This window comes from Nyctereutes procyonoides, unplaced genomic scaffold, assembly GCF_905146905.1.
Source record: "Nyctereutes procyonoides isolate TBG_1078 unplaced genomic scaffold, NYPRO_anot_genome, whole genome shotgun sequence".
Taxonomy (NCBI): domain Eukaryota; kingdom Metazoa; phylum Chordata; class Mammalia; order Carnivora; family Canidae; genus Nyctereutes; species Nyctereutes procyonoides.
In genome coordinates this window covers 1350837-1375389 of record NW_026575156.1, presented here as the reverse complement: position 1 = coordinate 1375389, position 24553 = coordinate 1350837, and the positions used below count along the sequence as shown (strand labels likewise).

At 36.3% G+C, this 24553-nt stretch overlaps 1 pseudogene; it reads left to right on the top strand.

The window, feature by feature from the left end:
* Positions 1–563: 563 nt before the first annotated feature.
* Positions 564–21837, top strand: LOC129502277 (ADP-sugar pyrophosphatase-like; annotated as a pseudogene).
* The last annotated feature ends 2716 nt before the right edge of the window (positions 21838–24553 follow it).

Sequence of the window (24553 nt, the reverse complement as noted above, 5' to 3'; positions counted from 1 at the left end):
GCAAATTTATTTTTTTTAAGTTTCCTATTTGTTCTGTTAGGTTTGAACTGCTATTCTAAGCACTATCATAGGGGCTTTACTTACTCTGGCATGCCTGTAAGTTGAGGTTACCTTTTAAAGTTAAATATTCACACGACAGGAGATTCATATATTTATGTGCATGTATGTGCACATGTGACATGGAACAAGCAAGCTGAGCCCATGGATGTAGGTGCTTCAGGCCTCCTGGGCTGGGCTCTGTCACTGCTTCTATGCTTCCTGTACTCTGAGAGGCCACCTGAAAAGACCACGCTTCCTGCATACCACCAGCTACAGGCCTGGGCAATGTGGAGGCTACACCACCAGGCCTCTGGCCCTATCCCTCTCAGCCCTTGGCACAAGGCTCCATGCAGTCTGTAGCTGGAAGTGATGGGCACATATAGCAGGAAACTTCTCTCGGCAAATAGAGCTTGAGGATGGCCTCTGCTGGCATCTTCTAGCCTCTGAGGACCCAGAGCTCCTTGGACAGACAAACCCAGCTTACATCTATATTCCAGGGTCTTTTGGTTTAGTCCTAGGGGCAGATGGGCTCTACAGTGGGCAAGGAAGCTAATAGAGCAGCAGAAGAAGCTGTTGCCCCCTTTCCCCAGGTCTGGCCAGGGCTGGATCTGGTATCCAGTATCCAGAAGGCTACTGCACAATCTTTTATATAGGTGATTTCAGTATCGCTGGTTCATTTCTGTTATGATGCCATGCAGATACTTTTTTGGCAGGCTGGCAGGGGCTGCAGTTATGTTCTAGCCCCTTACAAAGGTAGAGCCTTGAAAGGCCAGTCCCTTCCTGGGTGGGGACCTCATTGTTGGTGCTTCAAGCTGGCTCTGCACCCCCCTCTCAGCCCTCCATGGAGATGAAATAGGTATGAGTGTATTGGGATCCGTGAGAAATAAAGGAATTGTATCCCCAAATTCAGAAAGCAATATACTTTCCTGAGGCCACTTATTCAGATGTTAATCAGTTTCTGAAACTTCCTCAAAGACGCATCCATAAATAATATGTAATTGAGTACCCTGGGGCCAGTCAAGTTGACACACAAAATTAACCATCACCTAGGTCCCCCCTATGGCATTAGATCCCCTTCAGGAATCTCACTTAAAATGAAGAGCTTTCCACCAACTATAGATTCCTTTTACCTTCCTATATCAACTAAAGTGTAAAAAAGCTATGTCACTGCAAAAAGACTTGGGAAGGTCAAACCTCAGAGACATAGGCCAGCAAAAGACTGACATTTAATCATAAGATTCTTCTCCCACACATCTTACTATGACACCAGCAGGGACAAAGTACAGTCAATTGTCTGGTAACACAAGTGTTCAGTTCGTGATAATTTATCGGCCAACACTTAGCATGTGTGTAACTTTCTGTATGTAATATATATATATATTTGGATTCTGTATTTGTTTCTTTACCTACTTTTTAAAATTTATTTGAAACCTCAAAATCAAGACTCGTGGAGACTGTGTGATTGTTGACAGATATGCACAGAATGGTGAAGAATTTTAGTTTCCTGACACACATGTCTAAGCTGAAGTGGAACAAGGAGATACTCTGTCTTTTGCTCATTCTGTAAATATGCCCTTTTTGTAGATTCAATGCTACTCTTTAGAAAATGTTTATCTTGGCTTTGGTGATTTTGCTCTTTAAAATAGCCCCCAGGTTAAGTGCTAAAATGAGGTCTAATGTTTCTAAATGGATGAAGGTTATGACGTACCTTTCCAAAAAAACATGTGTGTTAGATCAGCTTCATTCGGGCATGAGTTACAGTGCTGTAGGTTGTGAATTCAATGTTAATGAATCACAATATGATATCTCCATAAAAAAAAGAAGAAAGATTTCACCAATCTGTGCATGAAGCTACTCTAGAAAAATGTTCAAGTAACATCTACAGTGTGTGATAAAACTATTAAAAGCTGGAAAAGTGGCTAAATTTTTGAATTCATGAAAAAAACAACAACAATAAAAAAGCATAGTGAGTATCAGTCTTATGAGGATGAAAGCCAAAGAAACTTAGGGTCATGCTATCCAGGCTCAGGAAAATGCTAACCCCTTCTCAGCTAGTGTTGGCTAGCTCACACATTTCAAAAGCCAATTGTGGCATAAAAATGTTAAACGTACAGGTGAGGGAGTTTCTGCAGATCAGAAAAAATCATGTAAAGATATTTATTTGTTAAATGTTATACAGGAAAAGGGTTACATAAACAAGTAGGTTTTCAGTATTGTAAAAGTGGCTTGTCTTTAAGGATCTTGGCAAATGGACCAACATAACCAAATACCATTTTAGTTGGTGAAGATGTTCTGATAAGAAACTCACAGGAACGTAGCCCTGTATGTCCCAGCAGTAATAGTTCAACATTAATTAATTCAGCATTCCTGGTGACTTTTACAGAACATAGACTATCGTGGATAAGAATTGGTTATAAAATAACTGGATTATAGCTGAAGAACATATAAGACACAAATTATCTTTAGGGAGGTGTGCTCAAGAAAGCGTAGGCAAAAAGACAAAAATGAGGACATTAGAGGAATTTGATATCTCTGGCACCTATAGATAGAGCAAACATTAAGTATAGCCCAGGTTCTAAACATATTAACATAAATCCTTACACTAAACAAACGGAGAATACCGAGTTATATTTAAGTGAGAAATAGAAAGAAAATATACTTGAAAAATAGCTAAAATTTTTCAAATTTTGAGAGAAAATATCAAATCTCACACCCAAAAAACTTAACAAACCTATTAGCAAACATGGAGTTAAAACAAAAGAAAAACACCAAAGTATAACATAAACATATTCCTGAAAAATAGTGATAAAGAGAAAAATCTTAAATCTTATTAGGTATCAAAAATCTCAATGATCCCCAAGCAGAAGAAACATGAATAGAACAAACTCCAAGAAATATGATAATCTGATTTCTGAAAAACAGTGATAAAAAGTATTAACAGCAGCCACAGAAAAAAACGACACATCACATACAGGAATTCCAAAAAATAATTATAGCCAATTTCTTGTCAAACACTATGCATGCCAGAAGATAATGAAGTGACTCTTTGAAGTCACACAAAATAAATAAGCAACCAAAAACCCTAAAATTCTGTGTCAGATAAACTGTTTTTTAAGAATGAAGGCAAAATAAAATTTTTACTAACGGGGATCCCTGGGTGGCGCAGCGGTTTGGCGCCTGCCTTTGGCCCAGGGCGCGATCCTGGAGACCCAGGATCGAATCCCACGTCAGGCTCCTGGTGCATGGAGCCTGCTTCTCCCTCTGCCTGTGTCTCTGCCTCTCTCTCTCTCACTGTGTGCCTATCATAAATAAAAATAAAAAAAAAATTAAAAAAAATTTTACTAACGAAAAGAAAAAAAAATGTAAAGAGTATTCATCACCAGCAGATCTACCATATAAGACATGTTAAAGGAAGTTGCTCATATAGAAACCCCATTTTAGAAAGAAGCTTATAAACCTGTAGAGCCCATGATTCTAAAATAGGAAAATAGGGCTACTAATGAAATCGTGTACTGGATACCCCAGAGAACTGATATTATCCTCAGAAGCAAACTTCTACTGTGGAGGCAGAGAAAATTAAGGCCATTCCACTTTGAGTTCAGTGTTATCACAAGTGCAGCCATCCCAGGCCCCTGTGAATAAGAGCTGAACTTTACCTTGCTTCAGTTACAGGAAGAAAACAGCTTATAGCTTAATGTCCTAGAAAGCCCCATATTAGAATAAGAACAGAGCCAAGCCAAGGGCAGGAAGCCCCTATTAGAATGAGAACAGAGCTCAACGCCCTTGAAGGCCCCATATCAAAATGTAAACAGAACTTGAAAAATTCCTCCACCCCTTCTGAAAATCCCCTAGACCAGCCTATAAAAACTCAGCTGAAACCCACCTCCGGGTCCAAGTCCCTGCTCCACTGTGTCGGGTGCACTTGGACCCAAGCTCAAGCTTGTAAATAAACCCTCGTGTGTTTGCATCGGTGTCGGCTCCTTGGTGGTTTCTGGGATTCGCAATCTTGGGCACAACAACTGCAAAATGTAGTGGGTCAAAACAGCAGTCTTTTTTTTTTTTTTCCTTTTAGTGTTCTTGGGATCTGTGGATAAGGAATTTGGATAGGGCATATCAGAGGTTGATTGTCTTTGCTTCACAGTGTCTGGTACATCAGCTTGTAGGACTTGCAGACCAGAGGTACCACAGTGGCTGAAGGTTGATATTAACAGAAACTCCTTCACTCAGAAATCTGGCACCTGAAATGGAATGGCCTGAAGAGCACCTCTAGTTGGCTAACTGATTTGTTCTGGTTCCTCACATCATGGTGGTCTTAGGATATTCAGACTTCTTATCTGGAAGCTCAGGGCTCCCAATCTAAATACTCCAGTGCCCACAGAAACTCATTGGCTTCATGATCTATCCTCTAAAGACACACAGCATCACTTCTTCCATAGCCAGTTACAGTCATGGCAGTTAAGAGTCTGCCCATGTTCATTAGGATGGGACACTGATCCTACTTGTCACTGGCAAGAATGTCAAAGAATTTACTGCCATTTCTTTATTTATGAATAAATAAAGAGACAGAGACAGGCAGAGACAGGCAGAGGGAGAAGCAGGCTCCATGCAGGGAGCCTGATGTGGGACTCGACCTGGGCCGAAGGCAGGAGCTAAACTGCTGAGCCACCCAGGGATCCCTACTGCCATTTTTTAAAGCATACACACCCACCTGTACCTTCTGATTATTCATCAATCTCTATCACTATCTTTTTCCTTTTCTGGGGCCACAAGGTCTGTAGTTCACTGCTCCTCTCTGAATATCTGCTTCAACTCTTCATCTTTTTCCTCAACCAGCTTCCCTTTCTTCTTGGATACAACTCAAATGACTAACAGTGGTCATTCTACATCTTAACATAGGGCATGCTACCACCTACAATAAGAGAAATTATCCCTTTATGACTTTTCAAAAGGGTATGAGAGGTGAGGCATCATTTTAAAATAAGATCACTTCAAATTCATGAGAATTAGATAGGACCAGGAAAGGATTGGAGGAGATGGAGCGTCTGCGGGCAGGGGCGGGGGGGGGGGGTTGTCTTATGATTCCCTAGTGGAATTCTTCTTGGAATGCCTATTACTACACTGTACAGTAAGGGTTTACCAATGTCATTGAACTATTGGTTTATGAGATCATATCACTAGAAAATAGACCTGCTATAACAAAAGTTTAACCAGTTCAAGTTATGGACCATCTACTTAAACTAGCATTAAATATACAAAATGAGAGTCAAATTATCTATATGATTTTCTCTTTGCATAATGTCAGGGTTGTAGATATTTGGATAATCTATGAACACAGCAATATATCTGAGGTAAGATTAATTCAGGACTATTTTTCTGATCTTTGAAAGAAAAATGAAGGATCCAATTTCATGCTTTTCTATTACAATAAAACCAATCTCTTAACAAGGAGGGGGAAAAGAGCTTTATCTTAAAAAGGATTTTAAGTGATCTTTTTCAAAACTCCAAGTTGAGAATAAATTAGAGGAAATTCTCCTTTCTTGATGAAATGATATAATAAAAACCTTACTCTCAAAAAATTTAATTAAAATATATCAAACATTTACCATGCAGTAGATACTACATAAGCAGTTCATTTCTACTTTCCAGATTAAAAGTCACAAAAATTCTAGGAGGCAGCTGGCATTATTTCCTTTTTCCAGTTAATATTACTGAGACTTAATGGTTTATTTAAGTAACTTAACTAGTATAGTATATCAATAAAAATAGAAGAAAAAAATAGATTTAAGTCTGTCGTATTCCAATGAAGGTATAAAAAATGTGTGATAATAGACATTTCACCACACTGGTAGATGAGAGGATTAAAGCTTAATTATACTTTTATTTGGACAAAGAGATGCAGATTTTCTTATATTAAGATTTTAAGGAAATCAATTAGACTGCATAAAAATAAGAATAATGAAACTCAAGCAGTGTAAGTAACACACTGGGTATACACATCATAAACCATTTCAACCATAATACAACACTCATCTTCTTACTTTGTCATAATATTTCATTCATCATCTTACTTTGTCATAATATTTCATTCATTACATCTCTTTTAACAATCACCACATTAGCTTATTTATTATCTATATAAATCTCTCCTACTCCTCTCCTCCAATGAAAAATGACTTCCTAGAGCACTAATTCATGATGCTACCCAACAGTGTATTTACAGTAACTTGTCATGTACTCCTCAAATTAAGTATCATAGTGGCATTATTTTTTATGAGTTGTCACATTCAAGAAGATGTAGGTCAATTTTACTAGTCTTTTACTTCCTAGAGCACTTATGAGTGTTTCTGGACACAGAAGCTTTTCAATGCAAAATGATGCTTTGGGAATATTTTTTTAAGCTTGTATTTATTTATTCATGAGAGACACAGAGAGAGAGAGAGGCAGAGACATAGGCAGAGGGCAAATATCAGGCTCCATTCAGGGAGCCTGATGTGGGACTTTATCCCGGGACTCCAGGATCACACCCTGAGCCAAAGGCAGATGCTCAGCTGCTGAGCCACCCAGGCATCCCTGCTTTGGGAATATGAAGCAATCTTAAGTTTCTGGTTTAACTTGTAAAAACTACCTAAAATATAATATGTATTAATTTCTGGAAACAAAACAATTACCCCAAGAGTAAAATATTATGTCCTTGATTGTATTAAATTTTGATATTATTTAAAGGTCTTATATAGACAAAATATGCTTTAATGTGCCTTTTGTTTTCTTTAAAATGCATTCAGTTTAATCACTGTAACATTACTATTAATTATAAGAAATTAGGAATAATAATAGATAGTGTTTTGCCAGTGTTTTTAACTTAAAGATTGCACTGAGCACAAGTTGTGAGCTACTTTCATCTACTGCCAACAATATATCACAACCACTACTAAAATTCTTTTCAACAAATTGGTTTTGTGTTTCAGAAAGACTGGCCCTATTAATAGATTTTGACCAAGATAATTCTAAGTATCTCATTAGAATTATTCAGCCCGCCTCACTAAGGTCTTACCAAACAATTCACTCTGAATTACTACATACATGCTTCTCAACACTACCAAAAAATTAATTAAACATGTTAAATCTGACATATGTTATAGATTTTAATTATTACCCTCAATTGGGAAAAAAGATGTAGACTTTTTTTCCTAATTAAAGAAAAAAGTTTGTTGGGAAAATATTAAGAAATATATGACCACTTTAAGTATGTTGGGATTACTGAAGTAGATCTATTATTTAAAAAATATATATATCTTTTGGACTAATCAAACATCTACAATGTTCAAAATTCTTTAGTTAAACACACAGACACACAAATTTTGAGAATATATTCAGTAGTGGGTGTTTTGTAACCCAGATAACAACACTTCCTTTAAAATTCACAGGAATCAAGGACTATCTAATGTTTCGTGAGAATACCACATCCCAACTAACCCAGAGAGACTTGGGAACTCTGACCGCTTTATAGCTGTTTAAATCATCACCAAATCATCACTCTGTTCTGCTCAGTTTGAGTGGTATCTTCTTCCTGCTTCTATTTGCATATGGAACTCAGTCACCTTGCTTGGATTCTTTGAAATTAAATATGTGAAAGGTGAATAGGTACATCCTTCACTTTGCAAAATATCATAAATAGTCTAGGTTTTGTTCTGTGGAAACATTACTAAAATCATGGATGATGGGAATTTCAATTATAACACAATGGAAAACATAAAATAAAATCGGCCATTTTGACAGCTCACAGTTCTTTCCATTCTATTTCCATCCTCTTACTACATGCCTACCAAACACACCACCTCCTTCCAGCTCATTACCACCATCATAACACTTCCATTTATCGACACCACCAGTGCCATTTCCCCTAAGAAAATTTATTTAAAAAAATAATAAATTAAATAGAAATGAAGAGAAAGTTTCCTATTTTGTAAGCAAAGTAACTCAGTTCTCATGGGAATGCTTTTTCTCCACCTTCAGCTTTCATACATTGTGTGGGTCCAATTGTTTCAACACCTAAATAGGTTAGCAGGTGTTTTCCTAACTCAGTAATGGTCCTGCCACTAATAGGTGATGACTTTTAAGATAATCTACATGTATTTTTCTCGAGTATATGTGATAAAGAGTACATCTTATATGTGACCATACTAATGATAAATTATGTATATTGTTCCTACAGGGATTTATAAAGAAAGTATTAGTCATCTAACTCATTTAAAATACAACTGAATTTAATCTCTGCTATTAGAGGTTACATAGGATGCCTACTTTATTGGATTCTCCTGGGTTTACTGAATCTTCAAATATTTTATTTTATGTTTTAAAAGATTTATGTATTTATTCATTAGAGACACAGGCAGAGGGAGAAGCAGGCTCCATGCAGGAGCCCGATGTGGGAATCAATCCCAGATCCCGGGATCACGACCTGGGCCAAAGGCAGCCACCCAACCGCTGAGCCACTCACGTGTCCCGAATCAGCAAATATTTTAATTAAGAATTCTCGTGTATAGAAATATATCCATAGACACTTAGGTGAAAGACTGTGTTTCTTATTCGCCAAATAATATTTCAAAGAAGAAAGAAATGGCTTAAAGTCCTCTTCATGGGACAAAGAAAGGGAAGTGTATGTTTTAACACTGAAATCAAAAGGGTATTCTCTATTGAATAAGAAGGGGTATACGGGACATATTCTTTCTTGCATTTTAGCACAGCATCTTTCTTACAAAACATCTTTGACTACCTGGGATTTATGCAGCACAATAGCTTTTTTATGACACTTATGTTAATCTTTTTCCCCTTTCCATTACCTGAACATATCACTATGTTTTCTTGTTGAAATAATTTGGGCAAGTAATTTGCAAATTTCTTCTGACAGCCCTTAAGGTACAATAAATTTCTTAAATCAGTAGGAGCACTTGAAATGTGTTTTCAATATCCCTGCTGCAAATGAAACTAACGAGCTACAAATGTGCAAGTGCACAGAAAATCAGAAAGAATGAACTTTTCACTTATACAGAACTGAATGTTTCCTTAATTATTTGTAACCCAGGGCCATAAGGAAGTTTTTCTTTTTAGAATTAGATCTTACACCAGGAGTTTTGGTTTGTATGCCTAACTATATTTAATGAGTTTAGATGAAAAACAAAACAAAACAATAAACTTGACCAAACATACATCATTCCTTTTAAATAAGTTTTAAGATATTTCTCATAAATAGTATTACATTAACATGTAAAACTTAAGTTTACTGGGCACCCATGAAGAGAATAACAAAAGTCTCTGTCTAGCCAAATGGTACTCCATATCCTGTAAATTTTTAGCATTCTGTTTCTGATATATTTTACAATTTTTGATCTTAAAAAAATATTACATTCTTTCCGAATTTTGACAATTGCACTTTTGCCCTTGGAGCAGTATGCTGCAGCGATGAAACTGTAGGTTCTGAAATCAGACAACTGGGGTATAAATCTTTTCTTTTCCACTTACTAATCTGGGCAACAGTCTTTTTAAGATTTATGAATCAGGTTTCGGATTGGCAACACATAAAAGAAAACCATTATAAATTTAAAAAGAAGTCCTAAATGCATAAATAGCTATTTTTCTTACATATAGTTTAATTATAGTGGCCAGAGGTCTTGAATCACTAGGATGATTTCATTAAGTCATCAGGAAACCAGGTACCTTCTCTCTATCACTACTGCCATCCTCAAGTTTCCATCTTCAGGGCTACGTGATAGCTGCTTAAGCTCCAGCAATTACGTCTTTATTTCGGGAAGCATAAAGATGGAAAAGGGAAAACAAATATTACTACCTAGCCCAGCAGCTTATCTCCTTTGGGAACCTTTAAAAGATTCCCAGCTTTTGGTTACATTTTATTGGCTCAAACTTATTCACGTGGCCATTCTCAGCTACTATTCCATTTACCATCACTGACTAACCACCTCATACTAACTAGAATAAAAGAACAATGATTTTATGTTGATAGTTTTCATGAGTTAGGAATATAGAAAGGGCATTGGAAGAATGACTTGTCTTTGCTCCATAATGTTTGTTGCCTCAACTAAGCAGAATCAAAAACTAGGAGCAACTTGATGACCACAGGCTGGTATAATCTGAAGGGATCTCACTGACATGTCTGGAAGCTGGTAATCACTGATGACTGAGATTTTATCTAGGACATCTACTTCTGTCATCTCCATGCAGTCCTCAGGCTTCCTTAGAAAATGGGCTGTATCCTAAGATGAATCATTTAACATAAAACCAGAAGAAGAAGTACATTCTTTTCTAATCTAGATTTGGTTATCACAACATCATCTGAATGCAACCTTTTCCTGTATGCATACCAAAACCTACTTTCCCACATTAAAGAGGAACAGAATTAGACTTCACTCTAAGTGGGGTAGTGGCAAATTTCTAGAAAACTATATATTGTAGCAGATAATATTTCTCATTTTTGGAAAATTCAATCTCCTGCCTTTACACCTATGTCTCAGAAAAATCGAGTCCTCTATCTGAGTGCATTTTACCTCTGCAAAAGTTATGGTTTATCCCAAAGAAAATGCAAACACTAATTCAAGAAAATATACATACTCTTATGTTTACTGCAGCATTATTTACAATAGCCAAGACCTGGAAGCAACCCAAGGGGTCACTGATAGATGAATGGATAAGGAAGATATCACACACACACACACACACACACACACACACACATACACACAATGGAATCTTATTCAGTCATAAAAAGAATGAAATCATGCCATTTGTGACAACATGGATGGCTAAGTGAAATAAGTCAGAGAAAGACAAATAACCGTATGATTTCACTTAAATGTGAAATGTAAAAAACCAACCAAACAAACACACAAAAATATAAAACCCAAACATACTCCTAAATATAGAGAACAAAGTTGTGGTTGCCAGAGGGGAGGGAGGTGGAGGCAGCCAAAATAGATAAAGGGGATTAAGAGGTAGAAGCTTCCAGTCATAAAACAAGTAAGTCACAATGATGAAAAGTATAGCATAGGGAATATAGCCAATAATACTGTAATAATGTTGTATGGTAACAGATGGTAACTACCCTTATCCTGGTGAGCAATGAGTAATGTACAGAATTGTTGAATCAATATGTTGTGCACCTGAAACTAATATAATATTGTATGTCGATTATACTTCATTACTAAATTTTAAAAATTGGTCTTTGAGTAACCTCTGCTTACCCATTTGTAACATAAGTAATAGAATCCATCTCTAATAGTTACTATCAGCAATAAGTGAAAAAATGCCAACTGCCATTTGGGGGGTATTGCAGAGTAAGATGGTAACTAAGAGGGTCCCCACAGCCTAATAGTTTATGACACATGAATACCACGGGCCCTTTTGTTATATATTGGACTCATACTGCCATGGATATCTTCCAATGTATTATCACAATCCAATGATTCTCAACCTTTTCATATCACAGTTCCCATAGAAAATAATAATAATAATATAGAAACTGGTGTGTCAAAGGTTGTTCATAGGCTGAGATGCCAGAACACAAAGAGCTCTGGGTCACTCGGTCCCAAACCAGCTCACTTGTCTGCTGAGGAAATCAATACCTCTACACATCTTTAACACAATCTCTACCATTATCAATCCTTCTTGGGCCAAGAACCTCTATTCTACAAACTGTTTGAGATAGCTTTTCCTTTTACTTCCATGGGTAACAGAGTATCAATCAAAGATACAAAGATTAACTACAATTTATATTATCTGTTATAAAATTATTTCCTGATAATGACAAGTGAAAAGAATCTAAGTTGAGGATTGAGCAAGAAGCTTCAGCAAAAAGAATATGCCTGGAGCCAAATGCACTAGTTCTGTTATAGAGATGTGGGATGAGTACATCTTGCTAATAACTACAGTTTTCCCATATCTTGCTGAGGAGCTATGCTTACTGACTGCATTCTTGGGAAAGAGTCCATGTTGAGTTCCAAATGGGGCCACAATGACTGACACCAATGGATGTCTAATATAGGGATGCCTGACTGTCAAAACTGGAGGTGGCAGGATTTGTGTTTATTAATATTTCATATTTACTTGTTCCTTTAAATCATATCTATGACATTCTTTTTCTTGCCTTTATATGGACCACTTACTCTTTTACTTTGCATTGCTTTCTATTCATAATACAATTATGAATTCCTCCTTTGTCTTACAAGCTACTTGATTACTCACTCTCTATGCTTAATACATTCGGTAAGTTTCTATTTTTTTCATCATTTTAGCAGAATTAAATATTCTTCAATAATAGAGCAGACAAACATCGCACTTCAGTAATATAATTATTTGAGATTATGGCTACATTTAATGAAAGTGACCACAGGCCCCATGAGGATTCTGAACTTCAGACTGCACACCCCATTTTAAAATAAATCTTGATCCTTGCCTTTGAAATCCAGTGTTTCACTTGCCATTGAAATTCCATGAAACTACTTCTCAGTAACTAATGATAAAGATAAGTAATGTACCTACTACAAGGACACTCCTCTGGTTCTTTGACAAATACTGCCTTTAACAAATTTTACTTGCCCTTTTGTAAAGTTTGGATGAGGATTCAGGCATCCTCTCAGGTAATTAGTCTCCAGATCTGGATTGCCAGGAGCTCTTGGCAGAACACTAATGTGCAAGAAGACACTTCAGGAGATACACACATCTATTTTCCCCAGGGAAAATTCATTTATTCATGCACATTTATTGACTTCTCCTATGACCCAGGCACTATCAAAGGTAATGGGCACAGAATGGTATACAAAATTCCTGTTCTTGAACATGCAGAGGCAGCCTGAAATGTGCTCACTCAGAATTCCATTTGCGAAGAATAAAATTGACTGCCAGCTATAGCTGTTGAATGCTGAAATCTGTCACTGCTTTTGTGACATTTGAGGCCATGCTTTCTGTGAGAATGTCCCTGCCAATAACTAAGTGCAGCTGGGATGCTCAGATGGGCCCATTCCCAGGAGGTGTGGTACTGCCTTGATGAGACATTTTGGTCAAGGACTCTACCACAACCCTTCTAAATTCTCTTAAGTTGACCTAGTAGTCTAAGATGTTTCCTTCCTTCCTTCCTTCCTTCCTTCCTTCCTTCCTTCCTTCCTTCCTTCCTTTCTTCCTTCCTTCCTTCCTTCCCTCTTTACTCAGAGTCAAGTGGCATCAAGGTTTGACAACTTTTCAGACTCCCCCACTCCCTCCTATTTTCCAAGTTTTATCCCTTATGGATCTCCTGCATGACTAATTCTTTTTGTCTGTTTCTCAGAGGAAGCCGACTAATCCAAAGAACATCACAAGAGAAACAAAATGCAATACCTAGTATGTTAGATTTTTATCAGTGCTGAGGAGAAAAGAATAAAGCAGGAGAATAGAGATAGGCAGTACAAAGTAAGGGGAATGGCTGTGCTATAGTACTTGGGCAGTGCAAGTCAGAGACTTCAGGACATGAAGCACCAAGTATGTGGATATTTGGGGAGGACTGAATTTCCCAACCTGAGACCTTAAACTTGGAAAAAATGCTGTCCCAGCTCCCAGCTCAAACTGGGAGCCACATCTAGAAATGCAGCAACAACAATCTTTTCCCTTGTTCATGAAGAAATTTATTTTGTTCATAGCAACACATGGTGGAGAAGTACCACGGAGTAATATCTATTAAATCTAAACAGAAACACTAGCTCACATAGCCTCTGATAAAAGGAAGAAAGTAAAATCTGGCAGAGGATTATGGCATTCTATAAGACAATACTATAAATTTTCACCTTGGTACTATGAATAGAATTAGAGAACTTCATTGAGAGACCATGGCAATTTACGGTAAATAAAGTTACTGCAAATGGTTTAGTATATGCCTCACAGATAGACCAGCACGCTCTCAAATGGAGGAGTTGGTTCATGGTTACTAAAATATGCAAGCATAGGATTTCCCTTTAAGTCAGAGGCAGACTATCATATCGAAGCCTGAATCTGTCATGCAGATAAATTATTTAATACCCTTCATTCTCATTTTTCTCATTGTAATAAAAATGGGTTTTATTTTAAATGATTACATGTCATATACAAAGAATTTAGAAATATACCTGGCATGTTATAAAAGCTAAACATATATTGCTATTATTATCTAAACCAAGTAAATCTTAACAATTGTACACAGGATAAATATCTGCATTTCTCAAAGTCCTGAGAACTATTGCTCATTGAAGAGATATGGTAAGAGAGAATGTGACAGGTTCTTTAGTTGAACCTAATAACAAAACTTGATTCAAACATTGACAAAAAGTTATAATTTTACACATTGACTTACAGTTGGCCGAAACTTTCAGTAGTACTTTACTGTATATTTATTTTACTTTGCTTTTACTTATTTTTTAAACATAAGACTTTGTAATCATATTGATCTAAGTTCTGCATGGATGACCTTAGGTGTGCTAGACAGTTCATTAAGGTATTTTTTGCTAACTACTTCAGTAATGGGTGAAAAGAAACAATAAAAATCTAGCATTTTAATTTATCATGATTCACTTCTTAGAAAGTTACTTTCGTTAAGTCTTCAAGTAGAACAACTTTTAAAAACACATATAAATAAGAAAGGGGATTTTAAAATGGAAAAACTGTAAGTTACAGAAGTATCTTTTGACTGCAAGTTTACCTTGAGTATATATTTATAACTTAAGAAGTCAAAGTAATTTTGATCATATATTTCCACTATTAATTTGAAGGACTTAGGAAATAAAATGTATCTTTATTTTATCCTTTACAACATCCATGCCATATCATTGAACAAGTTTTAAGAAAAAGAGCCACCACAATATAACTTAGCCTTTACTTGTAAAACTTCAGTTCAACCCAATTACATGCATAACTGACCTGCCTATCTTGCCAATTATATATATAACAGTCTTGCAATTTTGTGATTTAGTTGTAAAATATAGTAGTATAAACTGTGAAGCCAAATTGTTATTTCAAGCACTCTGAAAACTAAAAAACTCTTATGATTCATATTACAAAAGGAAAGTAAAAAACAATGACTCCTAAATGTTTCAGGATCTCCAGACTACTTTCTTTCATATAATATACCTTACATGCTATAGCTGAGTCATAGATTAAAAAATGTTTTATATTATGTTTTTAAAAGTGACATTATGATATATTCCTATGTCATTAAAATGTTCTCTTTTTTTAAAGATTTTATTTATTTATTCATGAGAGACACAGAGAGAGGGGCAGAGACATTGGAAGAGGGAGAGGTAGGCTCCCTGTGAGAAATCTGAAGTGGGACTCAATTCCAGGACTGCAGGATCTTGATCTGAGCCAAACGCAGAGGCTCAACCACTGAGTCACCCAGGTGCCCCATTAAATTTTTCTTAAACAAAGACTCCACCCAGATATTTTTAAAAAATCAAAAAGAAGTTTGTGTATTTGGAGAATATGTTCCCCATACAAGAAGTTTAAAACTGTATTTATGGAGTTAATAATGGTAGATAACAGTGGCCTAAATTACTCTGAACCCTTCTTTCTCTTAAAAATTGGCAATACTTTTTAAAGATTTTTTAATGTATTTATTTATGAGAGAGAGAGAAAGAGAGAGGCAGAGACACAGGAGGAGGGAGAAGCAGGCTCCATGCCAGGAGCCCGAAGCGCGGGACTCGATCCCAGGATTCCAGGATCGTGCCCTGGGCCAAAGGCAGGCGCTAAACCGCCGAGTCACCAAGGGATTCCCTGGCACTATTTTTTAAACATTATAAAAATGTATAAACATTGGTTTAAAATGGATCTGGTAAGATATGAAACTAAAATTGAAACTAAAATTCCTAGAATATAGGGAAAAAGCCCCTTGACATACATCTTGGCAAATATTTTTGGGCGTATAACACCAAAAACACAAGCAAAAAAGACTAAATAAAGAAATAAATGGTACCACATCAAGCAGCAGCAAATAAGCTCTGTGCAGCAAAGTAAACAATCAGCAAAATGAAAAGGCAACTCGAATGGGAGAAAATATTTGCAAATCTTACATCTGATAAAGGATTAATATCCAAAATATATAAAAAACTCATATAAATAACTAACAACAATTAAACCCTTAAATAATTCACTTCAAAATGAGCAGAGAAACTGAGTAGACATTTTCCCAAAGACATCCAAATGGCCAACCAACAGTTGTATATTTATTTTACTTTGCTTTTAATTTTTTTTAAAGATAAGACTTTGTAATCATATTGATCTATTGAAAATATACTAAACATCATTAATCCTGAGGGGAATGCAAATTAAAATCACAATGAGATGTTATGTCACACCTATTAGAATGGCTATAAGTAAAAGGACAATAGATAACAAATGTTTGCAAGGATAAGGAGAAAAGGGAACTCTTGTGCACTGTTGGTGGGAATGTAAATTGGTAAAGCCACTACGGAACATAGTATGGAGGTTCTTCACAGAGTTAAAAATAAAACTACTATATGATATAGCAATATTATGTCTGGGTATAGATCTAAAAGAAATGAAAATAAGATATTGAAGAAGGGGGACGCCTAGGTGGCTCAGCAGGTGAGCGCCTGCCTTCAGCCCAGGGCATGATCCTGGAGTCCCAGGATCGAATCCCACATCAGGCTCCTCGCAAGGAGCCTCTCTCTCTGCCTCTCTCTCTCTCTGTCGCTCATGAATAAACAAATAAAATCTTTTAAAAAAAGATATTGAAGAGATATCTGCATGTCCATATTTATTACAGCATTATACATAATAGCCAAGATGGAACCAACCAAAGTGAGTGTCAATGGTTGAATGGATAAAGATGTATATATACAGTAGTCCCCCCAACCAGAATTTCACCTTGTGCAGTTACAGTCAACTGCAGTTCAGAAGCAGATCATCTTCCATCTGATGTATCATCAGAAGGTTAATAGTAGCCTAATGCCACATCACAAGGACTGTGTCATTCATCTCGCTTCATCTTATCACATAGGCATTTTATCATCTCACATCACCACAAAAGGAAGGATGAATACAGTACAATAAGATATTTGGGAGAGAGAGAGAGAAGACCACACCCATATAACTTTTATTATAGTTATATTGGTAAAATTGTTCTATTTTATTGTGGTTATTGTTGTTAACTGTTTACTGTACCTAATTCATAAATAAAACTTTATTGTAGGGACATATGTATAGAAAATAACACAGTATATATAGAATTTGAAACTATCTGTGGTTTCAGGTATCCACTGGGAGTTTTGGAACATATTCAAAACAGATACGGGAGGGAAACCACTGTATACAATGGAATATTATTCAGTAATGATAAAGAATGAAATCTTGCCATTTGTGACAACATGGATAGACCTTGAGGACATCATGCCAGAGAAAGACAAATACTGTAAGGTATCACTTACATGTGGAATCTAAAAAAAAAAAACACACTCCTAGAAAAAGAGAGTAGAATAGTTTGGGGTGAGGGAAATAGGGAGGTGCTGGCCAAAGAGGACAAAGTCCCAGTTAGAAGATGAATAAATTCTGGGGATCTAATGCACAGCATTGTAATTATAGGTAACAATACCATATTATATATTTGTAAGTTGCTAAGAGTGTAGATCTTAAATGTTCTCACCACAGAAAGCAATGGTAATTATGTGACCTGATGGAGGTATTAGCATTGCCACTAAGGTGGCAATCATATTGGAATATAAAAGTGTATCAAATCAATTATGGGGATCCCTGGGTGGCGCAGCGGTTTAGCGCCTGCCTTTGGCCTAGGGCACGATCCTGGAGACCCAGGATTGAATCCCACGTCGGGCTCCCGGTGCATGGAGCCTGCTTCTCCCTCTGCCTGTGTCTCTGCCTCTCTCTCTCTCTCTCTGTCTCTCTCTCTCGCTGTGACTATCATAAATAAATAAAAATTTAAAAAAATCAATTATGTTGTAAATCTTAAGTTTACACAATGTTATATGTCAATTTTATCTCAATAAAGTTGAGGGAAAAGTTGCCTAGAGCAAAAGACCCCAAATATCCAATTCAACATTGAAGGAGAAGAATAAAGTTGGAGGCCTGAGACTATCTGACTTCCAGACTCACTTACTATAAAGCTCTAGTAACCAAGACAGTAAAGTACTGGTGAAAACATAAATTCATCAATGGAACAGAACAAAGAGCTCAGAAATAGACCCACACACATTTAGTCAACTAATCTTTGCAAAGGAGCAAAGGCAGTACAACTGAGAAGAGTCATTTCAAAAAATGGTGTTAGAACTGGATCTACAAGCAAAGGAATGATCTAGACATGGACCTTACACGTTCCACAAATATTAATCTGAAATAGGTCTCAGTTGTAAACATAAAACATAAAACTCTAGAACTCCTAAAGATGACATAGAAAATTAAATGACCTCAAGTGTGATGATGACTTTTTTCATGTAATCCCAAAGGCATGATCCCTGACAGAAATAATTGATGGGCTGGACTTCATTAAAATCAAAACTTCTGCTCTGGGAAAGACACTGTCAAGAGAAAGTGAAGATAAGCCATACACTGGGAAAAATATATGCAAAAGACATGCTTGATAAAGGAATTTTATCCAAAATATCCAAGGAAATCTTAAAACTCAACAACAGGAAAATGAGCAGCCTGGTTAAAAAAAAAAAAAAAAAAAAAAAGCTAAAAACCCTGAAAAGACATCTCACAAAAGACCTACAACTGGCAGGCAAATAAGCTTAAGAAAAGATGTTCCATACCATTTGTCATCAGATAAATGCAAATTAACACAACAATGAGATACCTTTACAGAGCTGTTAGAATAATCAAAATCTGTACCATTCACAACACCAAATGCTGGTGAGGATGTGGAACAACAGTAACTCCCATTCATTACTACTGGCATGCAAAATGGGACAGCCTCTTTGGAAGATAGTTGGTGGTTTCTTACAAAACCAAACATAATCTTACCATATCATCCAGCAATCACATTCCTGGATATTTATCCACAGGAATTGAAAATTTACGTTCGCATGAAGACCTGCAAGCAAATATTTACCTAATTGCTGAAACTGGGAAGCAACAAAAATGTCCTTTAGCAAGTAAATACACAGAGATAAATAAAATGGTACATCCAAACAGCAGACATTATTCACTGCTCAAAAGACATGAAGTACCAAGCCATAAAAAGACATAGAGGAAGCTTAAAAGCATATTACTAAATGAAAGATGCCACGCTGAACGTGTTGTGTAATTCCAGCTACAGGACATTCTGGAAAAGACAAAACTATGAGTACAGTAAAAAGCTCAGTGGTTGCCAAAAAAGCCAGGGCAGGGGTCACAAAGAATTTCTGGGGTAGTGAAATTCTTCTTTATGATACTATAATGGTAGATAAATGTCATTACACATTTGTCAAGACCCATAGAATGTATAACACTGAGAGTGAACCCTAATGTGAACTATGGACTTGTGCTGATAGCACGTCAATGCAGCCCCATCAACTGTACAAATGTATCACTATAGTTCAGGATGTTGACAGAGGGGGAAGTTGTGCAGACATGGGGTCAGGGCATATATAGGAACTCCCTATACTTTCTGCTCAATTTTGCTGTGAACCTAAAACTGCTCTGAAAAACAAATTCTACTAAAAATTATCTGAATCAGGAACTGAAAGGTTCTACATGAGTAGAACTATACAGTCTCATAATTATGTTCCAGTTTACTTGTAAAAATGACCGTATCAACTAAGGCAAAAACCTAGGACTTGGAAACTCTTAATCAAACCTGTGGCAAGGCCGATGAAAAACAAGGGGAAAGAAGAGTTCCATTATATCAGGTATATAAAAATGGGACACTTGAACACATATCTTAGAAAATCATTCTTATAAGGGCATATTTTGTGGTGACACACCCTACGTTACCGTTAAGTTAATAAGCCATACCCCTAGAGAGTCTCCTCCCCTTAAGTACTAGCACAACCTATGACTTCCTTGTAACCAGAAAAATACAGAAAAAGTAAAAGGATGTGGCTGATGTAATGAAAGTCTCAAATCTGTGGATTTGAGCTAATCAAAAGATTATCTTGGACAGACCTGATTTATAACAAGTTAAAGTTCTTAAAGAATACTGGGGACTTTCCCTGAGGTGGGAGATTTTCTCTCTACTGCCATTGAAGAAGCAAGCTCCCCTAAGTTCTTTATCAACTAGGAAATGGATTTTGCCAACAACCCAAGGAAGCTTGAAACCTAATCTTTTTTTCCCAGCCCCTAATGAGAATACATCTCTGCAGACTGCTTGACTGCAGCATGTGGATGCCTTAAGCAGAGAACTCCGGTTAGCTATACCCAGATTCTTCACCAATGGAAACAGAGATAAAAATGTCTGACGTTTTTACCAGTAAATTTCTGCTAACTTTCCAGGCAGAAACAGAAAGGCAGTACAATTACCCAAGAGTTACAGGAGTGATTTAAGAATAACAAGAAACTCTAGAAAAGAAATAGTCTTTTACCTATCAAATCAATAGTCAAAACTTTCCCTCTGAAAACATAGGTGTTCCACAAATTATTAAATTTTATTTATAGGGGATCCCTGGGTGGCGCAGCGGGGATCCCTGGGTGGCGCAGCGGTTTGGCGCCTGCCTTTGGCCCACGGCGCGATCCTGGAGACCCAGGATCGAGTCCCACATCGGGCTCCCGGTGCATGGAGCCTGTTTCTCCCTCTGACTGTGTCTCTGCCTCTCTCTATCTCTGTGTGACTATCATAAATGAAATAAAAAAAAATTAAAACAAAAAAAAAGTTTATTTATAGAAAAATATCAGGGACAGAGATAAGCCTATGTATTATACAAATAATTTGGACAAAGTAAAAACTGAAAGCCGTTAAACTCATTACCTACTATCACTTGCCTTAGGAATGCAAGAATGGGCTGGCATTTAAAAATTATCATTGTAGGGATCCCTGGGTGGCGCAGCAGTTTGGCGCCTGCCTTTGGCCCAGGGCGCGATCCTGGAGACCCCGGGATCGAATCCCACGTCGGGCTCCCGGTGCATGGAGCCTGCTTGTGTCTCTGCCTATGTCTCTGCCTCTCTCTCTCTCTCTCTTCTCTCTCTCTTCTCTCTGTGACTGTCATAAATAAATAAAAAAAAATTATCATTGTAAATCACCACATTAGCAGATTAAAGATAAAAAGAAAACTCAGAGTAGACCCATGAGAAGACAACTAATACAAATGTAGCAATTATGACAAGCCCTACAACTTGATAAACCTCTCTGCCAAGAATCAAAGTGACATCATACTGATCATACTGAAGGGGGGAAATGTAGTCAATTCCTTTACTCTGAGCAAAATGCCAGCTTGCTCACTAATACAGCTTATCATCAGTACTAGAATTCCCCGCAGGTCTCATTGATGACGAGAGCCCAGAAGCAGCTGCTCTTCGGAAGCTTGAGGAAGAAACTGGCTGTAAAGATGATGTCGAAGAATGTTCTCCAGCTGTGTGTATGGATCCAGGCTTGACAAACTGTACCACATACATCGTGACAGTAACTATCAACAGAGATGATGCTGAAAATGTGAGACCTAAACCAAAGCCAGGAGATGGAGAATTTGCCGAAGTAATTTCCTTACCAAAGAATGACCTGCTGAAGGGACTTGATGCTCTGGTAGCTGAAAAATATCTCTGACCGTGGACGTCAGGGTCTATTCCTGTGCTCTGGCACTGAAACGTGCAAACACGAAGCCGTTGGAAGTGCCTTTCCTGAAGTTTTAAGGCCAAAGGACAGAGCCATGTTCTTATAATCAAGACCACCGGGCCTCCTTTACTAAGATTTTGTATTCAGCTTAGCTAAAATGTAGATTTGAAATTAACTTTTTCCTTTTTTCATTAAATAAAAGCCAATGCAGAATACAAAAAAAAAAAAAAAAACACAAAAAACAAAAAACAAAAACAAACAAACAAAAAACTGGCTTGTCATCAACAAAGTACTAAAAGTCCTCGTCAAGGAAATATAACCAAAAAGTTAAAGAACAAAAAGTAAAAAATTAAAAAAAAAAGATGATTTTTCTTTAGAATTACATAATGATGCTGAAAATCCAAGCAGATCAATAATCACTCCTCTACAGCTAAGATGTACTTAGCAGAGTAATTGTATCACATATAAAAATAATAGCATTCAAATAAATAAACAATAGCAAAGAGTTTGTATATAAAAAACAAATCATTTAATATGACAGATAACTTATTTATATGATCCTACAAAAACTTTTCAAAATAAAGGGGAAATTTGCATATCGAAATTGACTCTTAAAAATGTTAAATCAAATAAGGGAAATTGCATATCAAAATTTGACTCTTAAAAATGTTTAAATCTCTGTGATGTCAAAAGCATGAGTAATGTTAAAAAATAAAGAACTGGGGAATCAGTCACATACAAGACAACAAGCAGCTAATTTAAATACAAAATTAAAAAAACAATCAGGGATCCCTGGGTGGCACAGCGGTTTGGCGCCTGCCTTTGGCCCAGGGCGCGATCCTGGCGACCCGGGATCGAATCCCACGTCGGGCTCCCGGTGCATGGAGCCTGCTTCTCCCTCTGCCTGTGTCTCTGCCTCTCTCTCTCTCGCTGTGACTATCATAAATAAATAAATAAATAAATAAATAAATAAATAAATACATTTAAACAAACAAACAAAAAAAACAATCATATATCAAAAAGAAAAAGACAAACAAGAACAACTTACAACAAAAAAGCAGAATTAGCAAAAGCGGGAAAACCAGAGGCTTATGAATACATGAATTAACTACAACTGTGATGACAGTTTATTCTATTCAGCTAGTAAATATTAGGTACTCTCAAAATCCCATGTGTTGGCCAGCATGTGAGAAAAATGGAAAAGAAGTAATAATAATCTGCTGGTAAAATCATAAATTTTCTAAATATTTAAGAGATAATTTCCTGAAGACCTGGTATGATTTAAATTGCTCATTGCCTACGTCCATGAAGAATGCTGGAGGGAAACAAAGATTCAATGCCGCATTGTTTGAAAACCAAATGTGGATAGAATTCTCATTAGAAACGGAGGAGAACAGAGTAGAAAATACACATAAATGATAATTCCATAATCTATATATATACAGATTATATATATTATATATTCAGTATATATACTATTCTACTTTTATAATTTTCTGTATAATTTACATGTTTCCTAATGTACTTATAAGTGAATATTAATAGTGAAAGTCTTGTATAAAGGTAATTAGCCATATACATAAGTGATAATCTGCAAAATTTAGTAATACATAAGTAAATAAGTAAAATAATCTGCAAATGGAATACTGAATGGCTTGATAAAGCCTCAAGTCCCCAAATCCTCAGGTAAAGAAAAGAAACATGATTTTCCTTTCAAAAAACAAGTTAACAGGTTTAAGAAAATAGGAAGTATATGTTATTACAGTATAGGAAGTAATCTGTGAGAACAACCTGAGAACAAAAATAAAGAAAATATAAGTTAGATTTGCTTAGGAAGTGTGAAGGAAGAAAAGCTCAAGTTGAATTTTAAAAGACATTAATAAAATCCTATCACTCAAGACCAATGACTGTAATGAGAACAAGGCTCTCAATGAAACCTAGGAAACTCTAATTTTCAGGTATACAAAAATAGAAGTAGATACTTCAGAGAAATAAAAGTATTCATTTATCATGTGCCTGGACAGGTGACAGGGCCTTCACACAACTTTCCTAAAAAAATCATGTTCACAGATAGTATCTCATATCAAGATAAAGAAATTTGGCTCAGATGAGTTAAAATGGTCAAATAAGAAACTCCTGACGGCCAGAAACATAAGCCTTTCCTCACTCTGAAATTTCTCTCTTAAGAACTAAACCTCATAAACATTGTAAGAGAATTGCTTCATGGAAGGCAATAAAGAAAGATTCTCAAAAGGATTATAGATACAACAGAGAAATGAAATGAAAATTACAGAATTGGAGGGAATGATGGATGGCATTTGGCAGTGTCACCAAATAGGATAAAGTCAGTATGTGTGGGGTGGTAAAATGGGCGAGAAGCAAGGAACAAGGGATACTAATTATGCTATTTTGAGTGTGCTGTGAGGAAAGAAAATGAGAAGATGCTTATTTAGAAAGAATTATATGGATTTTTCATCTAAGAACATTTTATGGCTATTTAAAAAATGATATTATAGTCTACCAACATCATACTGAAGGTATTTCTTTCACAAATAGTATGATTGTGTATATATATGTACATATATATGAACAAATTATAGATGAATCATAATGATGGAACTTACAATGGCAATATACAAAAATCAAGTCGTATATATGAGGAAAAACAATTAGGAAATAAAATATAAAAGATACTACTTCCTGTATAAGAAACAGAGTGCATAGTAATAGATCTAACAGAAGAGGAGCACAGTCCTCCCCTAGGATCTACGAAATGTGAATAATATTAATTAA